Source organism: Perognathus longimembris, chromosome 6 (assembly GCF_023159225.1).
Source record: "Perognathus longimembris pacificus isolate PPM17 chromosome 6, ASM2315922v1, whole genome shotgun sequence".
NCBI classification, from domain to species: Eukaryota; Metazoa; Chordata; class Mammalia; order Rodentia; family Heteromyidae; genus Perognathus; species Perognathus longimembris.
The window spans coordinates 7,819,333-7,843,741 of record NC_063166.1 but is presented as its reverse complement, the minus strand read 5'-3'; the positions used below and the strand labels follow the sequence as shown (position 1 = coordinate 7,843,741).

The 24,409-nt window shown below is 43.5% G+C and overlaps 1 protein-coding gene across 3 annotated transcripts in view; it reads right to left on the bottom strand.

Moving 5' to 3' along the window:
* Positions 1-24,409, bottom strand: part of Usp49 (ubiquitin specific peptidase 49) — a 55,529-nt gene that overhangs the window by 12,297 nt on the left and 18,823 nt on the right. The window lies entirely within an intron of this gene.

Genomic DNA, 24,409 nt, shown 5'->3' with positions numbered 1-24,409 from the left:
GGCCCTATCCCTAAAGTAAACGAATGCAAAAACCTACATTTTCAACAGGGCATGGCTCAAATGGTAGAGCACTTGCCCAGAAAGGGCCTGGACTCAACCTACCAGAATGACTATATGGAAGCCAACCACAAAGGCAAAATGAAAAAAGGAATGAATCTGCTAGATGATGTACATGAAAATGTTTTGTAAACAGTGGTAACACTTTTTCCTTTCTAGCATTACTTTTTCAGTGTTGGTCCTAAGAAAAACCTAGTGGTCAACGCGTCCAGGGGAATGAAACTAGATGACTATTTTACAGTAAACCTTTTTATTCTGGATCCCCATAACCCAAATCCCCATACCAGAAATATAAACACACATACACACTCTCTCTCTCTCTCTCTTGCGCACACACACAGTAGGACCAAAGTAGAGATCTTTTCCTCTTTAATTTGCTCTGCAGATGGCTGAGGATAGGTCCCTAGATAAGAAACCCTCGAACCACACAAAGGAAAATCTGTAGACAGATTACCTTCAGTCAAATTAGATCATGACATTCATTTGGCTACTTTTATTTTGCCAGTCCTGGGGCTTGGGACTGAGGACACTGTCCCTGGCTTCTTTCTTTTTTTTTTTTTTCTCAAGGCTAGCACTCTACCCCTTGAGCCACAAAGCCACTTCCAGCTTTTTCTGTTTATGTGGTGCTGAGGCATCGAACCCAGGGCTTCATGTATGCTAGGCAAGTGCTCTACTACTAAGCCAAATTTCCATTTTGTTAAGGGCTTAATTTCTACTAAAGTTTTCTAATTATTATTATCCTAGTTACTGTAAATTCACACTAATTTTCCCTAAATATTCTTTAAAACATTTCTCAGGATATATCATTTACTCATTTTCTTTTCTTTTCTTTTTTTTTTTTGGCCAGTCCTGGGCCTTGGACTCAGGTCCTGAGCACTGTCCCTGGCTTCTTTTTGCTCAAGGCTAGCACTCCGCCACTTGAGCCACAGCGTCGCTTCTGGCCATTTTCTGTATATGTGGTGCTGGGGAATCGAACCTAGGGCCTCGTGTATCCGAGGCAGGCACTCTTGCCACTAGGCTATATCCCCAGCCCCCATTTACCCATTTTCTAACTAGAAATAATCTCTTTCATAGAGGAAATTGTGTTTTGTATTTGTTTTTTTTTCTCTTATAAGGCCAACACCCATAAACTCTCAGCTCTTAGTTATCAAAAAGTATTATCAGGGGCTGGGAATATGGCCTAGTGGCAAGAGAACTTGCCTTGTATACATGAAGCCCTGGGTTCGATTCCTCAGCACCACATATATAGAAAATGGCCAGAAGTGGCACTGTGGCTTAAGTGGCAGAGTGCTAGCCTTGAGCAAAAGGAAGCCAGGGACAGTGCTCAAGCCCTGAGTTCAAGGCCCAGGACTGGCAAAAAAAAAAAGTATCAGAATTATGCTCCTAGGAGCTAGGGATATAGCTTTAGTATAACACTTGAGCCAACCTTCAACAGACAAACAAGCAAACAAACATTACCCTCCCACACAATATGGTATATAACCTTCTTTGTTTATATTCTTAGGGCACAACCAAGTCACAATATATACATGAACAGGATGAAAGGAGCTAGCGATGATGGCTCACACCTGTAATCCTAGCTACTTGGGAGGCTAAGATCAGGAGGACCACAGCTCAAGACCAGTCTAAGCCCCACCCCCAAAAAATCTTGGACAATCCCCCTCTCAATAACTGGGCAATTCTTGTTTCTCAGTATTTTAAAATTAATGTAGTCATCAATCACTTAGAATAGTCTACTTCCTACTCCAGTCCTGATGAGAGGTCCAAAATCTCCGTTTCCAACAAACTCTACATGTGAGTCATCTTTTCCTCCTCCTCCTCTTTTTCCTCTTCCTCCTTCTTCATACTAGGGTTTGAACTCATGGCCTTGCATTTGCAAGGAAGGTGCTCCACCACTTGAGCTATTTTACCAGTTACTATTTGCATTGCTCATGTTCAAAGATAGGGTCTTGCTTCTGCCCAGGTGTACCTGGAATGCAAGCCTCCTATTTGTGCTTCCCTGCTTAATTGGGATGACAGGTGTGTACTTGTTACAATACCCAGCCATTGGTCAAGATGAAGTTTTGAGAACTTTCTTCCTCACTCCCCCTAGCTAACTTTGTTTTTGCTTTTGTTTTTTGCCAGTCCTGGGCCTTGGACTCAGGGCCTGAGCACTGTCCCTGGCTTCTTTTTGCTCAAGACTAGCACTCTACCACTTGAGCCACAGCGCCACTTCTGGCCGTTTTCTATATATGTGGTGCTGGGGAATCGAACCCAGGGCTTCATGTGTGTGAAGCAAGCACTCTTGCCACTAGGCCATATTCCCAGCCCCCCCTAGCTAACTTTGAACTGGGCTCCCCTATTCTCTGTCTCCCAAGTAGCTAGGATTACAGACTTGAGCCATCACGCCCAGCCTACCAGTGAGTCTTTTTCAATTAAACTCCTAAAACTATTGCCTTAATGCAGTAAATTAGACAAGGAAGAATTTTATTTCTCCAGTTCTTCTACTCAGTCCAACACTGTCCAATAGTACTTTCTACATTGATGGAATATTCCCTATCTGAGCTGTCTAGTACTGCAGGAACTACTTACATGTGGTTACCAATCAATTTGCAAGCAATTAAGTTTTCTCATTTTAATTAATTTAAATAGTGACATGTGACTAGCAGCTACAGTTTTTTTGTTTTGTTTTGTTTTGTTTTTGGGCCAGTCCTGGGGCTTGGACTCAGGGCCTGAGCACTGTCCCTGGCTTCTTCTTGCTCAAGGCTAGCACTCTGCCACTTGAGCCACAGCGCCACTTCTGGCCATTTTCTGTATATGTGGTGCTGGGGAATCGAACCTAGGGCCTCATGTATACGAGGCAAGCACTCTTGCCACTAGGCCATATCCCCAGCCCCGCAGCTACAGTTTTAAGATGGCACAGACTAAAACACATAAGAGCATACTATGTTTAGCTCACTCTGTTCTGAAATATCCTCTCCTTTGAAAGATTCAGTACTTGTTAAATCGTATCTGATTAGCCTTCTATTCTAACTCAAAACACAAAGCCTGGCAAATCCCCATTTTTGCCTTGATGTGTCTTCCAGAATTTAATCATAACCAAGATCTTATTCTATGAAATATAGCACAGCTTTAGATCCTGCAGAGAGGGAGTGGTTTGGTAGTCAGGAATACAGTGATGCAATCTCAAAACACTTCCTTACAAATCAACTATTACTAGGGGGGGGGGGGGAATCCAGAAAAACCAAAAGCCAAAATGAAAAATTAAAAAACCATTCCACACCCTTTCTGTAGAGACCTGTCAAATGGAAAGGGAACTATGGAACTTCTTTCCTCTGATTTCCTCTTCTGATCTATAAAGCTACTGATCATGCACATCCTTTCCTGGACAGCCCTTTTCCCATTGCAAAGCTGTCATGGTGACTCATCAGACATGCTGTCATGGTGCTCACCATATGGTGGAGCAAATCCATTCAGGAAAACACAGGGCTCCTTTGCACCTCCAATGAGCTAAGCTAGACAGAGCTAAACTAGACTAGCTTTCTAGAAGAAAACAATATCTGATCAGGAAATAGACACCCCCCCCCAAAAAAAAAGAAGTGACACATAGCCAGGTGCCAGTGGCTCATACCTGTAATCCTACTCAGGAGGCTGAGATCTGAGGATCACTGTTTGAAGCCAACCCCAGGCAGGAAAGTCCATGAGACTCTTATCTCCAATAAACTATCCAATAAGTTGGAAGTGGCACTGTGGCTCAAGTGGTAGAGTTCTAGCCTAGAGCTGAAGAGCTTAGAGACAGACAGCGCCCAAGCCCAGGGTTCAAGCCCCACAATTGACCAAAAAAAAAAAAAAAAGTCTTTTAGGGCTGGGAGTAGCTCAAGAGGAAGTAAGGAAAAGGCCCTGAGTTCAAACCCCATACCATGAGAAAAAAGAAAATCCAAAAAAAATAGAAAGAAAGATAAAGAAAATCAACTGTAACTACATTTCTATTTCCTCTAATATTTTTCTCAATTCTTAACTAAGCATTGTGGAATAATCCTACTTGGTCTTGGTCTTAGTCTTGGTGAGACTGATTTCTTTTGATGACCTTCTCCAGATTGTTGCACACAATTTACCTACAAAACTGCCTGCATATTTCTGTCTTTTGAGGCATGGAGCCACTTTAATCAGTCCATAGCAAAATTCGTGACCTCCATTTTTTCACACCTTGGCTCTGTCTTCATTAATCATGTAGATGGAAATAAATTCATCTTATACTTTTCTAAGTTGCTCTGCAGTCTCAGCAAACAGAATAACAATTACTTTTTTTTTTCAGGTCTGAGATGGTGACTTGTACTTATTAGTACCTAAACTTTCGTTCATTGGCTTACACTCTACCAACTAAGCCATGCTTCCAACCCCCAAAAATTACTTTTAGAAATCCAAAGTTGGGGGAGGGGGGAAGGAGGGAGGAGGTAACAAACAATACAGGAAATGTACCCAAGGCCTAACGTATTAAACTGTAACCTCTCTGTACATCACTTTGACAATAAACAAGAAAAAAATAATAATAAATTTAAAAAAAGAAGTGTGGAGAAAAAAATCCAAGTTTTGCTTTTTTGCCTCCAGTCAGATTGCAGGTACTCCTTGTCCATGCGATGTTTGATTTAGTAATCACATAATGTAATACTTTATTCATAAACACCAATCAACAGATTATTATTTCCCAGCTGGGACTTTGGAACTTTTCTCATAGAAATAATGGTATGAACAAAGTCCTCATGATGAGACTACTGGACAGGCATGTGTTCCTAATGTGTGAAGACCACCAGTACTACATGATGGGAGCCATCTAGCACATAGATTTCCTCTGAGAAGATGAATTCAGACTTGCAGCTAGAGATGCCAAGAGCTGTATTGCCAGCTGCAGTGCAAGCGGGGAGCAGGGAGCCTGCCTCCTCCCAGTCTCTCCATACGGTTGAAGCAGGCTTGCCACACATGGCCCTTTGTATGGAAGACACATCTATACATTAGAGACTGCCTGTGGAGAAAAAAGGGAACAATTTCTGTGACTAGAAAAGAAATCTGACTAGAATTTACAAATGGATCCTCAGGACCAGATGCCGATGTTGGTTATTTCAGCGGTTGTCCTAAGAAATGAGAGCCTGTCTCCAGATGTCCTGCTGCTCAAGGCCAGCCACACCTTCAGGCCCCTGTCTTCCCCATGGCAATGCAAACCTGCAGGACAGAGACGCCCCCATACTTTGAAGGAATGGAGCCAGGCCTCATTTAAATCAAAAGATTTTCCTTGATGGGCTCACACCTGTAATCCTAGGTGCTTGGGAGACTGAGATCTGAGGATCATAGTTCAAAGCCAGTTCTGGCAGAAAAGTCCATGAGATTCTTATCTCCAATTAACTACTCAAAAAATGGAGCTATGGCTCAAGTAGTAGAGCAGTAGCCTTCAGCAAAAGAGCTCAGGGAGAGTGGCCAGGCCCTGAGTTCAAGCCCAGGACTCACACACAAGAAAGAAAAGAACGAAGAAGGAAGAAAGGGAGGGAGGGAGGGAGGGAAGGAGGAAGGGAGGGAGGGAGGGAGGAAGGAAGGAAGTTGGGCACTGGTAGCTCATGACTGTAATCCTAGCTACTCAGGAGGCTAAGATCTGAGGATCGAGGTTCAAAGCCAGCCCAGCAGGAAAGTTCCCATGAGACTCTTAACTCCAATGAACCACCAGAAAACTGGAAGTGGTACTGTGGCTCTGTGGATGAGAACTAGTCTGGAGCTGAAAAGCTCAGGGACAGTGCCCAGGCCCAGAGTTCAAGCCCCACGACTGACCAAAAAAAGATCTTCCTTTCCTTTGTGGAACAGCTGCAAACATTATTTTAGTCTACTGATCAGTAAAACTTCTCAAGCTTGAGCCAACCCCTCTGAAGGAGTGGGTCTGTATGTGTTAGGAGATGGTACAAAGAATCAGCTAGATGGTGAGGAGGCTTACATCCATGTACTCCCTAATGCTCTGAAAGGAGCTGAATCTAACCAAAGTACTAGCTGAGAGTACAGGCCCCAGACCTGGTAAAACAAAAACAAAAACAAAAACAAAAACAAGATGTTAAAGGCAAATCCACTGCATCAGAAAATGTAGCCCAGTTAAAGAAGCAAAATCAGTCTCTGCTCGGGCTCTGGTGGGGCTGTGCCTATTGAATACTTATAGGTCCACCAGAATGTGCTGCGTGGCAAAAATATAAAAGGGGCCTTCTTTCAAATAAGGCCGAGGAGGCGTTTCAAAGACATGAACTGTGCATGAACCCTCATCTCTTGTATAAGGATAAAGCCGAAGTACTTCTGGGAGCTGAGCTGCGGTAAGCAGGCAGAAGAGGTGAGAGGACCGGGCCCTAATGATGCAAGACTAAAGCAAGCTCACAACAAAGAATGTCATTGCACACCCGGGCAATGTGTGTGCGCCTCATACCGTGTAAGTGCCACTAACCCTAGCAACCATACCAAAGCCAGCCCTGAGAGAGACGTGTGAGTGGCTGTCTGCAGGTCTGAGGACCTCCTCCCCAAAAAACGGATCCAAGTGACCCAGAACAACCTGGGAGAGCCAGAGAGAATAGGACTGTTAACCTACGTCTGACCACAGAGGATCCCCTGAAATAATTAGGCAGAGCTCTTTCCACACAGCTGAGGGAACAGGGCTCCAAAGTAGGAAAAAAACAAAACAAAACAGCGACTGCAGCCTGGTGATAGGACATAGAGCCCGGTACTACCAGTCACTGAAGCCACGCCCAGGCTCCTTCCTGTGCACATACTCCTGTGCAGCAAACCAAAATTGGTTTTCATGTAGCTTGCCTTTGGGGAGAGAATGCAATAACCACCAAACTGAAGTACCAGTCTGCTTAGCAGTTTTCCACTGTAAATGTATTTTCATTTTGATGATCTTGACCACACAAGTCAGCTCCCAAGAAAACCAGCTGTCATAGCTTGTTCTAAAAAAAAAAAGAAAAAAAATGAGGTTCTGAACCTTCAGAGTTAAGGTCCAGACCCTGGTTATAACTTTATCAGGGTAATGCCACATGGGAGGGCTTGGGGAGAAGCTAGCTCACTGCATCTCCAGGGATAGGTAGTTCCACATTTAAGATCCCTCAAGCAGGGGCTGGGAATATGGCCTCGTGGCAAGAGTGCTTGCCTCATATACATGAAGCCCTGGATTCGATTCCCCAGCACCACACATACAGAAAATGGCCAGAAGTGGCGCTGTGGCTCAAGAGGTTGAGTCCTAGCCTTGAGCACAAAAAAGCCAGGGACAGTGCTCAGGCCCTGAGTCAGGGCTGGCTTTGAACTTCGATCCTCAGATCTCAGCCTCCTGAGTAGCTAAGATTACAGGTGTGAACCACCAACACCCAGCTGGAGATGGGGTCTTGAAGATTTTTCTGCCTAGGCTGACTGTGAACTGTGCTCCTCTAGTTCTCAGCCCCTGAGTAGCTAAGATTACAGGTATAAACCACCTGAGCTCTGCCTTTCCTTTGGTTATACTATCCTTCCCTGTTTGGCTGTTACACTAACTTCCAAGATCTGGTATATGGAGCTTTCTCTATTTAGCTCTTTTTGAAGTTGCTCACTTGTTAAGAGTGTGCCTGTTCCACGATGGAGCTTACTTGTAACGCTCTCTTCCAAGCCTTCTGAAGGGTTGCTTCAGTGCCTGATTGCTATAAATAAGTTCACAGCAGGATGCAAGACTTCTCTCCGAAATCACAGGTGTCCACACCAGAGGAAGATGTATGGAGGTAATCCAGTGCTTACTCCAACCCCTTCAGAAATTTCATGATGGAGTACTCTGGTGCTCTCTGTTCAGGCTGACTGAATGAGAGAATGGCCGGCACCTCCCCCCCAGGACGACCTACACTATCACTGTAGAGGACTGCCATCACTTTTGAAGTAAATGAATCATTCCAACTCCTCTGGGCTTTGAACTCATAATTAACAGTAACCACTATTTCAAATAAAAACTTAATAGTCCACAACTACCATCTTCAATGGCTGTCCACATGAAGAAGTCCAAGTTTCGCTTTCTTTAAGAGTATGTCAAACAATCTGACCCCCAGCTAGTCTCTACTGCTATCTCCCATCCTTTCTTTGCACGCTTGCCATCCTGGTGCCAAGAAACTAAAGACCTTCCCTGGGCATCTTTTACTCATGTTAGCTACAGGTCTTGACATGTAATCCTCGGTGGAGCTCCTTCACTTTGATGGGAAACTGAACTGTTTTGCACTACACAAGAGACAATTATCTTCTGAAACTCCATGAATTGCTCATTAGTTAGAAAGAGTTGGCTTTCCTGACAGCTCCCACCAGTGGTGTGCTGCTTGCAAGGACAGATAACAGGAAAACTGAGGATGCTATTTTTAATGGCTCCCAAGGTGACACCTTTAAACAAAGTTAGTTTCTTCCAACTAGACACTCATGTTAGTATGAGGCTGTGTTGTTCAAAGACCCCAGATTCCAGAAAGGGGCCTTTTTGGCAGCAAGCATGTTAACCTTAGAAATCAATTTAGTCACTAAATGTTGTCTGAGAGCACACCTACGATGTACCAACCACCACACCTTAGCATAGAAATCAGTCCACCACAGGATTTCAACTAAGTAAAATCACTACAATAAATACAATTCAGTTATTCCTTTAATTCTTTTGTGATTGAAGATTTTGTGATACTTATAGCTACTTTTTCTGTCCCTTTTCATTGTTCTTTTGTGGGGGTGCCCATGACTTCAATTCTAGTCCATGATGAACTCTAGGACTCACATCCTCGCTACATAGGAGGCTAAGAAATGGAGGATCATGGTTTGAAGCCAGCCCAGAGAGAAAAGTCCTTGAGACTATATCCCAACTAACCAGCAAAAAGCTGGGCTTCCAGCATGGTTCAAATTGGTAAAGCACTAGCTGTAGCCAGCAGCCAGCAAGCCAAGTAAGAAAGAGCACAAGGCGCTAATTGAAGCCACAGTAATTCTAGTTCAGGAAAAATTCTTTGTAGAATTTCTGTTTTATAAAATCTTTATAGAAGTAAATTTGTTTTGGTATTCATTAAATAAATTTGTCCCTTAATTCTCATAAGTGAAATAAATGATGAATAATTTGAAGCAGTATTTATTAGTTTGGTTTTTTTCCCAGTTGAACTTGCTTACAGGACTGACACTCTACAAGTTAAGCAATGTGTCCCACCCTGCTTTTTACTGGTTACTCTGGAGATAGAGTTTAATGAACTTTTCTGCCCAGGCTAGCCTCTGGATACTAGCTTCCTTCCTGAGTAGCTAAGATTACAGGCAAGAGAAGAGCTATTTGAACCTGGCTAATAATGTAAGAGTTATAATACATGGTAAGACATTAAAACACTGACCTTTAATGTTGTTCCAATGATGTTTTCCATACTAACAATGTTTCAAAAGTGACTCCAGGGGGCTGGGAATATGGCCTAGTAAAAAATGTGCTCGCTTTGTATACATGAAGCCCTGGGTTCGATTCCTCAGCACCACATATATTGAAAAATGCCAGAAGTGGCGCTGTGGTTCAAGTGGCAGAGTGCTAGCCTTGAGCAAAAAAAAGCCAGGGACAGTACTCAGGCTCTGAGTTCAAGCCTCAGGACTGGAAAGAAAATCCAAAACCAAACAAAAGTGACTCCAGTTTCAAACTCCAAAAGAAGTGCAAAAAAAAAAAATCCATATGTAACATCTTTTCTCTCACTAGTTCTCCTTGGCAAAGGAATTTTCTTCTGGCTGCCACATGTCATAGATGAGAATCTGGACTCCAAAACGACAGAAGTGGACAGCTTTATCCTATATGAGTGTAAGGGAAATATAGGAAAACCGCCAGGTTTCCATACTCTAAATGGGTTCAAGTGATGAGGAGTGGGCTGACAGTCTACCTGGAAAACCCATTATTAGCCTCAGCCCAGACAATTACGTGTTTAATTTCAAATGCATTACACTTAGATTACCTATTGACTGAATATCCTAAGTTAGCAGCATGGTAGACTTTAGGTATGGATGCTTTGTTTATTTGTTTTGTTTTTGTTACTAGTCCTGAGGCATGGACTCAGGGCCTGAGCACTGTCCCTAGCTTCTTTTTTGCTCAAGGCTAGCACTCTACCTCTTGAGCCACAGCGCCCCTTCTGGCTTTTTTTTTCTATATATGTGGTGCTGAAGAATCGAACCCAGGGCTTCATGTATAGGAGGTGAGCACTCTACCACTAGGCTATATTCCCAGCCCCTAGGTATGGACTCTTTACACTCATCATCGTGTAACTGACTGGGAGCTACAGCTCAATGCCACTATCTAGCATGAGCACTGCCCTGCATAACACTAGACCAGAAAACATCACTATTCAAAGTTTAAGGTATGGTTTCTATTAATGTGTATTGTTTGGAATCACTATAAATTATAGTAAAAAAAACCCACAAGTTGAACCATATTGGAGAGTATCTGTACTTGGTTATGTGTAAGAAACAGAAAGGAAACAAATGTGATGGAAAAATGGGGAGATGGTAGCAAAGAAAGAAGGAAAGTATTGGTAATTCTTGGGAAGATGCATCATTCTAAGCCCAAACATGAATAAAGCCTTCTGTCTGGGACTCTACCTACCATCACATAAGTAGTGCTTATGTTAGGAAACAGTTCATTATGAGGCTTCTGTATCTTTTTTTTTTTTCTGGTCCTGGGGCTTGAACTCATCAGGGCCTGAGCTCTGTCCCTGGGTCTGTGTTCAAGGCTAGCACTCTACCACTTGAGCCACAGCATCACTTCCAGTAGTTTATGGGAGCTAAGAGTCTCACAGATTTTTCCTGCCCAGGCTGGCTTCAAATCATAATCCTCAGCTTTCAGCCTCCTGAGTAGCTAGGATTACAGGTGTAAGCCACCAGCACCCCATTAGAGGCTTCTCTGTATCTTACATTTTACAAAGTATTTCCTAGAATGGCAAAGGCTCAATAATGCCGTTTGGGTGGGTGGATAAGTAGCTGGGAAGATGACAGGGTACACATTAACATGCAAGGCAGCTTTAGCCAATTTAAAGGAATGTTCATACCATTAACATTCCCATTACAGAATTCTGAGATGCAGTCATGAAAGACAACTTGATTGCAATTTAGTTTTGCTAGGTTAGTCAAGAATGGAAAATGAAAGTCACTGGATGTGAACACAACTATTGTTTTAAGAACTAAAGAATGCAAGCTAAGGAAAGGTGGGTAAAGGAAGTTTGCCTAACAACAAAACCAAGTAGGTAAGAAGGAAGTTAACAGCAGAAGGGAAAGTAAACTGGGAGGCACTTGGGAAAAGAAGGTATTTCTTTTGGCTCATACATAACACTAGAAGTCTTACTTCATGAAACAGTACTCAAAAGCCTTGAAATAAGACACCTGACCAGTAAATATGAAGTCTGCCACATTAAAAATATGCAAAGAAGCCCTGGGTTCAATTCCTCAGCACCACATATATAGACAAAAACAGAAGTGGTGCTGTGATTCAGTGGTATAGTGCTAGCCTTGAGCAAAAAGAAGCCAGAGACAGTGCTCAGGCCCTGAGTTTAAGCCCCAGGACTGGCAAAAAAAAAAAAAAAAGAAAAAAATGTGCAAAGACACTCCATTCCTTGGTCTTCCCATTTCCATGAGTGGCTCCATTGCTCACTTGGAAATGGAAAGTTCTGCCTCATCCACTTTAAGTGGAAAAATAATTTCCACCCGATCTCACCCAAACTCCTTTCTCCCATAACTGCTTTTAAGAAGCTTATTACCATCAAGAGAAGCTTATTTTTCATTTGGTTCAGCTTATAACATCCTACTCTGAGCTCCTATTGCATAGTTACTAATTATTGGCACTTTTGTACCAATATCTTTGTAGTTTGTTATTTGGTACTTTCAATTTATAAATTTGTCTCCTCAGTCAGAAAAGAAGTTCTTTCAGGGAAGCTACTATTTCTTTATATCTCTAATGTCAAGGACAATGCTTCAAAATGAAAAGGCAATAGGAGTCACTTCAGAGGGTGGTGGTAGACTAGGGAGCTGTATACAGGCCCTTCCCGATAGAGACATAGAGAAGGCAGGGGCTATGCCTTCTTCTGCTCCATTACCAGGGCCAATGGAATTCCAACTGCTATTCAAATTATTTACTGAGCAAATAAATGAGTAGAAGAGGGTGTAGACGCTTTTCATAAAAGGGAACAGTATGAACAAAGATCAGAGGATAATAGGAAACTTAGTGTGTTGACAACAATGTATGGACCAGAATACAACTGTGAAAATTCTAAAGAACAGCTAAGAAACTATGGCACTGAGCCCATTATAAAACCAAAATGAGTACAGGAAAACTCACAGTATTTGGCAAGCCTGTTCATGTCACTACCCCTACACAACACAGTAGACAGCAACGGGAAGAAATATCTCCATCACTGGATTTCCTCCCTCTGGGCAAAAACAACTACATGGACTGATTCTGTAAAGTCTGGTGGCTGCCTGAGGGACTGGTTTCTATTCCACCTGTCTTGGAGAAATGAAAAGACATCAGAGTGTGGAAGCACTACAAACAGAAGAGAGCAGTGCCTTAGCATCAGAGTATTTTAGGCACCCATCCTGGGGGACAAGTGAACAGAAAGCGTTTGAGATGTCAAGTAATTTGAAAGTCAGAAGTAGAAGCAAGCCAGGCGCTGGTGGCTCACACCTGTAATCCTAGCTACTCAGGAGGCTGACATATCTAAAGCACTCAAACTCATAGAAACAGAAAGTAAAATGGGGGTTGCCAGGTGCTCAGTAGTGAGGGACGGGAGAGTTGATTAATGGATTTAGGGCCTAATGGGATTTAGATCTGCAAAATGAAAAAGTTCAGAGGAGCTATGTCACAACAACGCACAGATTCCCACTCACAGAGGATGCTGTCACTTGGAAGGTCATTGGGCTCCAAGGAAATTTATTCTGACCCCAAATGGAATCTAATCCCAGAGCCAAATGAAAGAGTTCCCTAACCACTAATCTTCAGAACAAGCTCACTAGCTTGGGTGAGAATCTTATGTTTTGTTCTCGGGAAAGGCAGACACTTTATTAAGAGATTATATCTCTCCAACATTCTTGGTATTAAAGTTCTTTCTCTTATGGTGAAGATAGCAGATTGTAGTAGGTGTGTGTATGAGGGAGACAGAAACAGAGACAGAAAGATAAAGAGAGAACGTGCACGTTTAAAAGGTCTCTGAAATCAAAGACATTTGGGAATCATTTCAGATCAAGTACTCTTTGAACAAAGCCTGGGGAACCTCTTTGTCTTACAGTTTTATGCTTCTTAGCATCATGGTTGAAAGGATAGGCCAAGCTTCCCAGGTTGGAATTCTAGCTCTCTCCTTATTAGCTGCACATGACTGGCAAGTGATTTCTCTGGATCACTCTCCTCATCTATAAAGTGCCAATACTATTTCCACTACATAGGGTTACTGTAAGAATTAAGTTAGTAGCTATGAAATATATATATATATATATATATATATATATATATATATATATTGCCAGTCCTGGAGCTTGAACTCAGGGCCTGAGCACTATCCCTGGCTTCTTTTTGCTCAAGGCTAGCACTCTACCACTTGAGCCACAGGGCCACTTCCGGCTTTTTCTATATATGTGGTGCTGCGGAATCGAACCCAGGGTTTCATGTATACGAGGCAAGCACTTTACCACTAGGCCATATTCCCAGCCCCGCTATGAAATATTTAATGCCTGGTATACAATTAAAGCTCAAGAAACGAGTTACTACACAGCGACCCTTCGACTTGTTCCAGATCCTAAGATGACAGGGCTGACACTGTGGCTAACTTGCTCCCTGCGGAGATCCTTGCAGCACACCCCCACACACTTCCTTTGCCATGGCCAAACATTACAAAGGGAATTTCTGGGCAAATTATTATTCTAAGCTCTTATGTGTTCTCTTCAAATAAAACCCAACTGCTTAGTTCCACACAAACTAATAGTGTTATTTAAATGCTATACTTTTAAGCTATCTTCTTCCCCAACTCGTTTTTGCTAACACAATTGGAAACTTGATACACTGAAGGCTTTAAGAACGTATATGAATAAGCCATGACACTTTAGCAGCCTCTCTCTGAAGCATGCTTTCTGGAGTTCTCTGCTTTGCATTCCCAAGTAGCTGCTGCGTGGTAAACTGAACAGAGATAAATCAAGCAGAATTTGCAAAAGAAACACTTTGAAGACACACTACAGTGCAACTTCAAATGGTACAGCACCACTGGGGACTCAGAGAATCACAGTGGCAGATAAACCTAGGGGGCCTTGGTGAGCACCTGGAGCCATTTCTCTCTGAAAAGAGGATGGCAGGTGTAAATGATGCCAGGTTTGGTACTTAGAATCTGCAGGCAGAAATCACAGCCAGGGTGTACAGCTGGTGGGGATCTGGGGCTCAACAGCAAATGCTGGTCAGTGACTGTCATCTTCAATACAATGGACCAGGTGTGGCTCTCTACATCTGCATTCTTCAACTGGTTATTTATCTTAGTGCTAAAGTGACAGGTGGCCTCAAGGCACACTTATCCATCTGCCTAAAAAATAAAAATGGAGAGAATCATACACAAAGGGAAAACATACAAAGGGCTTTATAAAATTTGTATTGAGCCATCTGATGTGTAATCTCCTTTCAACATTCCGTACATCTGTATAAAATGGCTCTTGAAACCTAAGAGTCCTAGTTAGAAAGGGAAATTCTTAAGAAGTTTGAAAGTTTTGTTTTTCACCCTGAGTAGCATGGGGACCGTGCAGTTTGGGAGAAGCTGACCTTGCACTTGATCAGGTAGGTCCTAGAAGTCTAAGTCAGCCTGTGAGGGCTTTTGATGGATGGTTGATCGGTTTTTGTATTGGTACTGGGGTACTCAAGGCCTTGGTGCTCTCAGCTTTCTACCTCAAGGCTGGTGCCCTACCACTTCCACTTAGCCACAGTTCACTTTTGGCTTTCGTGTGTGTGTGTGTGTGTGTGTGTGTGTGTGTGTGTGTGTGTTTAATTAGATCAGAGTCTCATGCATTTTCCTGCCGAGGCTGTCTTCGAACCACAATCCTCAGATCCTAGCCTTCTGAGTAGCTAGTATTACAGGCATGAGACATAGGTGCCTGGCTGCATGGTTCTGTCGGGCAGTGGTCAGTGGCCCAGCAGATGCCACATGGCTGACACATGTCAACCAAACAGGAGAGAAGGGCATGTGCAAGAGCTAGAGGTCATCTTGCATGTCTTTTCTACATGAGTTGAGATTACTCTGGAAATTGGCAGTCTGAATAATTTTGGATCTTAGGTATTTCCAATATTATGAAACTCTAAGTGGTCTTGTTTAAATCCTTCAAAGAATGTTGATGGTTGATTTTTTTCTTTTCTTCTTCTTCTTCTTCTTTTTTTTCCTTTCTGGGGCTTGAACTCTGGGCATAGGCTTTGTCCCTGAGCTTCTTTAGCTCAAGGTTGGCACTCTACCATTTGAGCTATGGTGACACTTCCAGCTTTTTCTGAGTAGTTTATTGGAATAAGTGTCTCACAGACTTTCCTACTTGGGCTGGGTTTGAACTGTGATCCTCAGATCTCAGCCTCCTGAGTAGCTAGGTTGACAGGTGTGGGCCATCAGTGCCCAGCAGCTGATTGCTTTTAAGTAGGCAATCAAGCTGGATGGATTCAAAGTTTCAACTAACCTTCAATGGGTATAATTTAAATAGGTTTCACATTAAAAGCTTTGTAGAGGAGCTGGGGATATGGCCTAGTGGCAAGAGTGCTTGCCTCGTGAGGCCCTGGGTTCGATTCCCCAGCACCACATATACACAAAATGGCCAGAAGGGGCGCTGTGGCTCAAGTGGCAGAGTGCTAGCCTTGAGCAAGAAGAAGCCAGGGACAGTGCTCAGGCCCTAGCCAGGGACAGTGCTCAGGCCCTGAGTCCAAGCCCCAGGACTGGCCAAAAAAAATAAATAAAAATAAAAGCTTTGTAGAGCTCTCTGGATCTGACTGGCATGAGCACTACCAAGTGGCCACTTTAGGACTTCAATAATTATCTGGCTCTTAGTTGAATTCTAGGTTTTCTGAGATTGCTGTTTAAGATCAAATCTATGTATATGCAAGGTTTATGGGTGGACCACTGAAGCCACACTTCCAGTTGTGGCTTTTTGCTAGTTAATTGGGAGATAGGAGTCTCTTGGATTTGTTTACCTGAACTGGCTTCAAACCTCTATCCTCAGATTTCAGGGTCATGAGTAGCTAGAATTACAGGTGCCAAGCTTAATTTTAATTATAAATTGGACATTAAAAAATAAATTCCGGGGCTGGGAATATGGCCTAGTGGCAAGAGTGTTTGCCTCATATACATGAAGCCCTGGGTTCGATTCCCCAGCACCACATATATAGAAAACAGCCAGAAGTGGTGCTGTGGCTCAAGGGGCAGAGTGCTAGCCTTGAGCAAAAAGAAGCCAGGGACAGTGCTCAGGCCCTGAGTCCAAGCCCAGGACTGGCCAATAAACAAACAAACAAATAAATAAATAAATTCCGGGGATGGGAATATGGTTTAGTGGTAGAGTGCGTGCCTAGCATGCACAAAGCCCTGGGTTCGATTCCTTAGTGCTACATATACATAAAAAGCTGGAAGTGGTGCTGTGGCCCAAGTGGTAGAGTGCTAGCCTTGAGCAAAAGAAGCCCAGGAACAGTGCCCATGCCCTAAGTTCAAGTCCCAGGACTGGCAAAAAAAAAAAAAAAAGTCGTATATGTTTAATCTATTTGCCTTCTGTTATATAGTTGTTTTCCCTTGGTTAGTACAGTCTAGAGGATACTGGGAAGGAATGGGGAGGGCATTCAGAGACCTATAAGCAAAGTTTTTCTCAGAAAGATGAGTCTGATGCACTTGGAAGGGCTGAAGCACAGCTCAGTAGTAGAACATGTGCTTAGCATTCACGAAGCCCTAGGTTCCATCCCCAGCATAGGAAGGAGGGAAAGGAGGCAAGAAGGAAGAGAGTGGGGGGGGAGAAGAAAGAAGGGAAGGAGGCAGGGAAGGTAGGGATAGAGGAAAGGAAGTATTATACACATCAGGCAGATGAAAAGAGCATAGATTTAGATTGTCTCCTCTTCTTGTGAAGTTGGCGCACCTTAGCCTACCCTTTGAGTTTTCCATGGTATCCTATAGCTTTCTTCAGACTCAATTATTATAGCATACCTAACTATAGTTCTTGTTTTTTTTAATCTATCTAAATTGACTTTAAAAAACAAACAAACAAACAGGGTCTCACTATGTTTGAGGTTTGCTTCAAACTCTGAGTGCTGGGATTACTGGGTGCCCCACCATACCAGGCTCTGATTCAGCTTTGAAGTTCTAGAGGCTTGGGGATAATGACCATGTCACTATTACCTGTGTGACCCAGGCACCACACAGAGACGTACATAGCTTGCCTGTAAGTGAAGATTCCGGGATGGATGAATCTCCCGAAACCACGTGGAGTACAGATGCAGAGTTATAATAGCCTCGCTCTCAGCAGAAGCAGCTGCTGTACTATTCAACTCCAGTAATACCAACCAGGAATTTAGCAGCCATCTTAAAGCTTGAGGAAAAGAACAAAATGGAAACCGTGCGTATGTAGTTGTGGCATGTGTCAGGGAGCAATTTCCAGTGTTCCCCGTGCTGTCCACATCCAGCCCCACAGGGCCATCCCATCCCTCAGGCATCCTCCTCGTGGCTCTCAACACTCAAATCTGCCCCTAATTAGAGGCAACCATACACAAGGAAACCCCACTTTGTGGTAAGAGGTTTCCCCTTCATAATGGATATAATCAATATTACCTCTTCCCCAAGGTTGTCATAAAAATATTTCCATGATAATAGGATCTAAGCCTACCTGCCCCAGCTGCTTTATTCTCTGAAAGGAAGTCTCAGAGTTCACATTCTCAGCTCACTGTATTCTCTCAGTGATCAAGACTTCTTCACTACCTTCCATTCTTAGTGATTCTTCCTTACAAGCATGGCTCCATTTCTCACTCTCACATTATTACAATGACTAGGGGGAGTGGCACTATGGTTCAAGTGGTAGAGTGTTAGCCTTGAACACAAAGAGGCTCAGGGAGAGTGTCCAGGCCCTGAGTTCAAGCCCCACAATCAACACCCCGCTCCCCCCCCGCCCCCCCCCCCCCGGCCCATGAAACTACAAGGATTAAGAAGTCCTTACATGCTCAGACCCTCTTGTCTCTCTGATCTCAGCTTCCAACACTGTCCCCCTTCCTGGATTCCTCTTCAATTACACTGGCTACCTGACTGCACCTCCAGCCCCCCGCCCCCCGCAGGAGTTCTCTCTTCTTAACACAGCCCAATTCTGCTTCATCTGCTCAGAATGGCCTGTTTCCTCACAGTGCATGCTCGGATGTGATGGATCCTGTGAAGCCTTCGCTGGCCACTCTGTAAAATTGTTCCCCACTGCCCACTCCTATAACCCACATCCCACTTTGACCTCCTCCCTGACAGTTACTGCCTGAACACAACACATATTTACTTATTCATATGCCATTGCTCCCCACAGACTAGGAAGGTGGGGACTTCTGTCTGGTTTAGTCACTGCTTTATCTCAAATGCCTACAGCAGGACTTAAGAGATAACAGGGAATCTGTGGCCATTTCCTGCCCCACCACCTGCACATCCTCGCATGCCCATGCACATGCACGCTCACGCGCACGCACAAACGCACAGTCTCTCATGGTCCCGTCTTGCACACTTCTCTAGTCTACACCTTTTTCCTTATGCCACGTCTGCGCTCCAGTTAGACATGGGTTATTTTGGGTTCCCCTGTGGAACTGCTCTCTCTTTCTCTGGGCTTCCTCCCATCTCCCTGGCCACCCACTCCTTTGTAGCTTTACTCTGCCTTATCCTTCACATTAACACACGGTTTTGCTCTCCGAAGCCTCAGTTATCCGCATGAATAACTGGCTCAGCGATCTTCCTTCACACCTGACTAGCATCACAAGGTCACTAACAGCTTCACCCTGCGTCGCAATGTCTGTGCCATTCACCGCACTTCCTCTCTTCACAGAGCACTGTATCGTCTTCCACTGTCATGAGGACAGCAGTATAGGACAATGAGACGCTCTGGGACAGAGAACCACAGTCACAAAATGTTTATTGAAGCAGATTCTTATAATTGTTTAAATTTATTATTAATTATGGATCTCTTATGTGCTTAGTTTATAAAACTTCATCGCAGTTATGTATACAGCAACAGGAAAAAATCAGAACACTTAGCCAGTAGAGACTGAGTCTCTATGTGGCTCAGACTGGTCTGTGATTTCTAGATTTAAGTGATTCTCCTACCTCAGTTTCTCTAGTAGCTGGGACTAAAGATACTTGCCACTGAACCCAGCTTGAAGGAATTAAAAAACAATTGCTGTTGTTCTAAAGGTGATGTACAGGCTGGGAGTGTGGCTTAGTGGTAGAGTGCTTGCCTAGCTTGCATGAAGCCCTAAGTTCGATTCCTCAGTACCACATACACAGAAAAAGCTGGAAGTGGAGCTGTGGCTCAAGTGGTAGAGTGCTAGCCTTGAGCAAAAGAAGTTCAGGGACAGTGCCAGGCCCTGAGTTCAAGCCCCGGGACTGGCAAAAAAAAAAAAAAAAAAAAAAAGGTGATGTACAAAGGGGTTACAGTTACCTAAGTCAGGTAAAGAATACATTTCTTTTTCTTTTTGGTCAGTCATGGGGCTTGAACTCAGGGCCTGGGAGCTGTCCCTGAGCTCTTTTGCTCAAGGCTCACAGACTTTCCTGCCTGGGCTGGCTTTGAACCGGGACATTCACATTGCAGTCTTCTGAGTAGCTAGGATTCCAGGCATAAGCCACCAGCACCCAGCCATTGTCTTTTAGACAATGTCACCTTTTCCTTACTCTCTCTCGGTTTCAGTTTTTCCCTCCCATCCCACCCCCAAGTTGTACAGCAGTGAGGACCACTGCTGCATTTGTTCACCCTTTGTCCCTCCATTTCTGTGGCCCCCTTGTCCTCCCAAAGACAGATAAATGAACAAACAAGACAAAAAGAAAACCAAACAGCAACAAAGAAAAAACAACCTCTTGTTTTCACTTTGCTTGAAGGGATTTAAAGACAATTCTTAGTATGTTGCAAAGCCCCAGAATATGTTAAAGCTTGTACTCTTCAGCAAAACAGGACAATGCATACATGTGTACCTTCTTTCCTTGAAACACTAGTAAAACCACAATAAAGGAGTGAAATGGAGGAATGGAAATCACAAGAAACAAATGCAGGCTAGATTGCAAATGCTGCCTACACCACAGTAAAATACACAAGAAACAAGCTTGCTAGAACTTCAAAATTCAAAAAGGCTCAGGAACTGGAGGGCTCACATTACAAACCTCTGGAGGCCTGAAGGTGAGTTAATGTGTGAGACCAAAAAGAAGAAGAGTTCGGATGTCTTCAATTCCCCCTCCTCAGCCATGAACAGGCAGAAGACCTAGGTAGGACACTCTGGTCTTAGGTACACCAGGTTCAGGTGAGACTGGAGCTCCTGCCAGGTAGCAATGCTGACTCGGCAATCGTCATTTGATTTTCTTTCCTCCCACACCTTCCATGAAAGAAAGGCTCAAAATTTTAAACCTGCTACTAAGAGGTCTTAAGATTAAAATGATCTGTATTCACTACCTTATGTTTGTAACTGTAACCCCTCTATATCATCAAGACAATAAAATTAAAAATTTTTTTAAGTAAAGAGGATCTTTATAGAAAATTTTTGGTAATTCACATTTTGAATGTTAGTTTTTTCATTAATATTCTAATGGTGTTCCCAACTGCCTGCACTTGGAAATGAGTGAAGTTAGTGAGTGGTAAGACAGGAGGCTGATGGCTGATTAGTTAACCTTCAAGTCATTATTAGGTGATTCGAACTAATGAGCCAAGTAATTCCCTTCCTTTATAAAAGTCTCTTTAAAGAAATCACAGGCAAAGAAAATCTCACACATAGAAGAACATTTGTTTTCAAATAGTAAAATAAAAACATTTAGAATAAAAACTATAATTAAAATTTAAAATCAGTTGGTAGTTAATTTTTACTTAAGTTAAATTTCTTTACAAAATCCTTTACAATTTTGAAAATAAGATTAAGCCAATCAAAACAAGAATAGAATGCCGAATAGCTGGGGACCAGTGACTCATGCCTGTAGTCTGAGCTACTCAGGAGGATAAAATCTGAGGATTGTAGTTTGAAGCTCGCCAGGGTAAGAAGTCCCTAAAGTCCTTCCTCCCTTCCTCCCTTCCTCCCTTCCTCCCTCCCTCCCTCCCTCCCTCCTTTCCTTCCTTCCTTCCTTCCTTCCTTCCTTTCCCAGTCCTGGGCCTTGGATTCAGAGCCGGAGCACTGTCCCTGGCTTCTTTTTGCTCAAGGCTAGCACTCTACCACTTGAGCCACAAACCACTTCTGGCTTTTTCTATATATGTGGTGATGAGGAATCAAACCCAGGGCTTCACGTATATAAGGCGAGCACTTTACCACTAGGCCATATTCCCAGCCCCAAGTCCCTAAGATTCTTATCTCCAATTAACCAGCATAAAGCTGGACGTGGAGGTATATAGCTCAAGTGGCAGAGCAACATCCTTGAGTGGATAAAAGCTAAGGTTCAGCTCCCAGGCCCTGAGGTCAAGTCTCAGTACCAACATACACACATACAAACACACACATACACACACACAATTATAAATAGACCCAGCTTCATTGCTATATTGACATTACATTTAAGACATGAAAAATGCTAAATCTTTTGGTACCTCCCTCTTAAAAATCAAAATTTGCTGGGCCCTCGTGGCTCTTGCCTATAATTCTAACCACACAGGCAGGCAAGCCCAAGGGCCAACGCGCCCGCGCGTGTGTACGGGCACGTACACATGTGCACACACACACACAGACACAGATAAAAAATGTCAAGCCATTCTTGGCACTCAGTAAGTGAGAGACACAGCAAAGGTTAAGCTCCACCATGGCTGTCAACCCACTTCCCCAGTAGAGGGCGCTGCATCCAGGGCAACAGGAGCAATGGCTGGAAGAATTTTTTTGCTTTGTTCACTGCTTTTTAAAAATCATTATTTTTGTTGCCAGTCCCAGGGCTTGAACTCAGGGCCTGAGCACTGTCCCTGGCTTCTTTTTGCTCAAGGCTAGCATTCTATCACTTGAGCCACAGCACCACTTTCGGCTTTTTCTATATATGTGGTGCTGAGGAATCGAACCCAGGGCTTCATGTATGCGAGGAAAGCACTCTACCACTAGGCCATATTCCCAGCCCTCCACTGCCTTGTTTTTTAACCCCTTGTACAACATGGCAGTTAACAATGTAAGGTAAAAGGCTATCTCAGGAGCTATGACTCAAGTGGTACCAGGCCTTCCTAGCAAGTACAAGGCCCTGAGTTCAAACCCTATCACTACCCTCCCTCCCCCCCACCAAAACAAACAAACAAACAAACCCAGCAACAACAACGGTCCAGGAAAGTGCTTTTCAAATTTGGAAGGAAACCACATAAAAACATTGGGCTTGGGGACTGGAAATATGTCCTAGTGGCAAGAGTGCTTGCCTCATATACATGAAGCCCTGGGTTCAATTCCCCAGCACCACATGTATAGAAAACAGCCAGAAGTGGCGCTGTGGCTCAAGTGGCAGAGTGCTAGCCTTGAGCAAAAATAAACCAGGGACAGTGCTCAGGCCCTGAGTCTAAGGCCCAGGACTGGCAAAAAACAAAAACAACCAACCATTGGGCTTGGATACCTATAAGCTGACTTTGTAGCTCACACTGGGGTGACAGGAATGTCCTGATGTAGAAAGAAACCACAGCATATCTAGTGAGATTGGCCATATTTTATTTTATTTTATTTTATTTTTTTTTGGCCAGTCCTGGGCCTTGGACTCAGGGCCTGAGCACCATCCCTGGCTTCTTCCCGCTCAAGGCTAGCACTCCGCCACTTGAGCCACAGCGCGGCTTCTGGCCGTTTTCCGTATATGTGGTGCTGGGGAATCGAACCTAGGGCCTCGTGTATCCGAGGCAGGCACTCTTGCCACTAGGCTATATCCCCAGCCCCTTAGATTGGCCATATTTTAAATACTCAAAACAAAATTGTTTTATGCCAGTCTCAGGGACTTGAACTCAGGACCTGGGCACTGTCCCTGAGCTCTTTTGCTCAAGGCTACTGCTCTACCACTTGAGCCACAGCTCCACTTAAGGCTTTTTGGTGGTCAACTGGAACTAAGAGTCTTACAGACCTTCCTGCTCAAGCTGGCTTTGAACTGTGATCCTCAGGTCTCAGCCTCCTGAGTAGCTATAGCTAGGATTACAGGTGTGAACCACTGCTGCCCAGCAAGAATCTTTTTAATGTCCAAAGTTAATTAAGAAGAAGTTGTATTCTCCTGCCTGCTTCTAGTCACTTCTACATTATGTAGCCCTAGGAAAAGTCACTGCCTATGCCAGAGCAAGCGAGAGTGGGAGAAGCAAGTAACATTTTAGTATTGTGATGAAAATAGTTTGGGCCTCATCAGCTCCTGAAAGTCTCCATGGTCCCTGATCAGCTCTCTAAGATAGGGCTTTCAATGACATGCTTGCTGAGAGCCATAACGGATAAGCATTCAGAAGGGATTCTCAAACAAGAGAAGGAAGGTGGGAGAAAAAAGGAGGAAAGATAGAGAAAACATGCCTGAAGGAAAGCCAAGACATTTTTATCAGTATGGTTGCTACTTTAAATATCACTCTCTTTGTCCTTTAATGTGTAGTTCAACAGAAAGCGAATTGCTATTTGAAGAAAAGCCAGGGTTTCTCTCTGACAAGACAGGCCCCAGAACAAAACCTACATACTAAGACTCCATCTAGTCCATGTGTAAGTGTCAGCTGTTAATGCACATTTACTTTTTAGACCATCACTTATAAGTGACATTCTAATTATAAGACCCATAAGTCACCTTTCTCCTGGCTTTTCTTCTCTTGTACAACTTTCTGCTGACTGTCATTCAATATTATTTAACAGGACAAAAGAGCTATTTCCCACTACCAATCAGTTCCTGCTGCCCCACTGCTGAGCCTTTCAGGCTACCTGTTTCTATGAATAGCAGCTAAAGGGTAATCTACACCTTAGCACACTCTAATCCCTTCTAAACAGATGTTGTTCTTGAGCTACTTCAGGTGATTCCTAACACTACAAACTGTTTGTAATGAAGCAAAACAGCTACATTCAAGCATGGTCAAGAAAAAAGAACTATTCATGAATAACCATCCCACATTAACACTTTCCCCATAGTTAAGAAGATATATGATTTCAAATATTCCGCCCAAAAGCAAGCAAAACAAATTGGTTATGGTGATTTGTCCAGGAAATATTACACATTTTTATTTC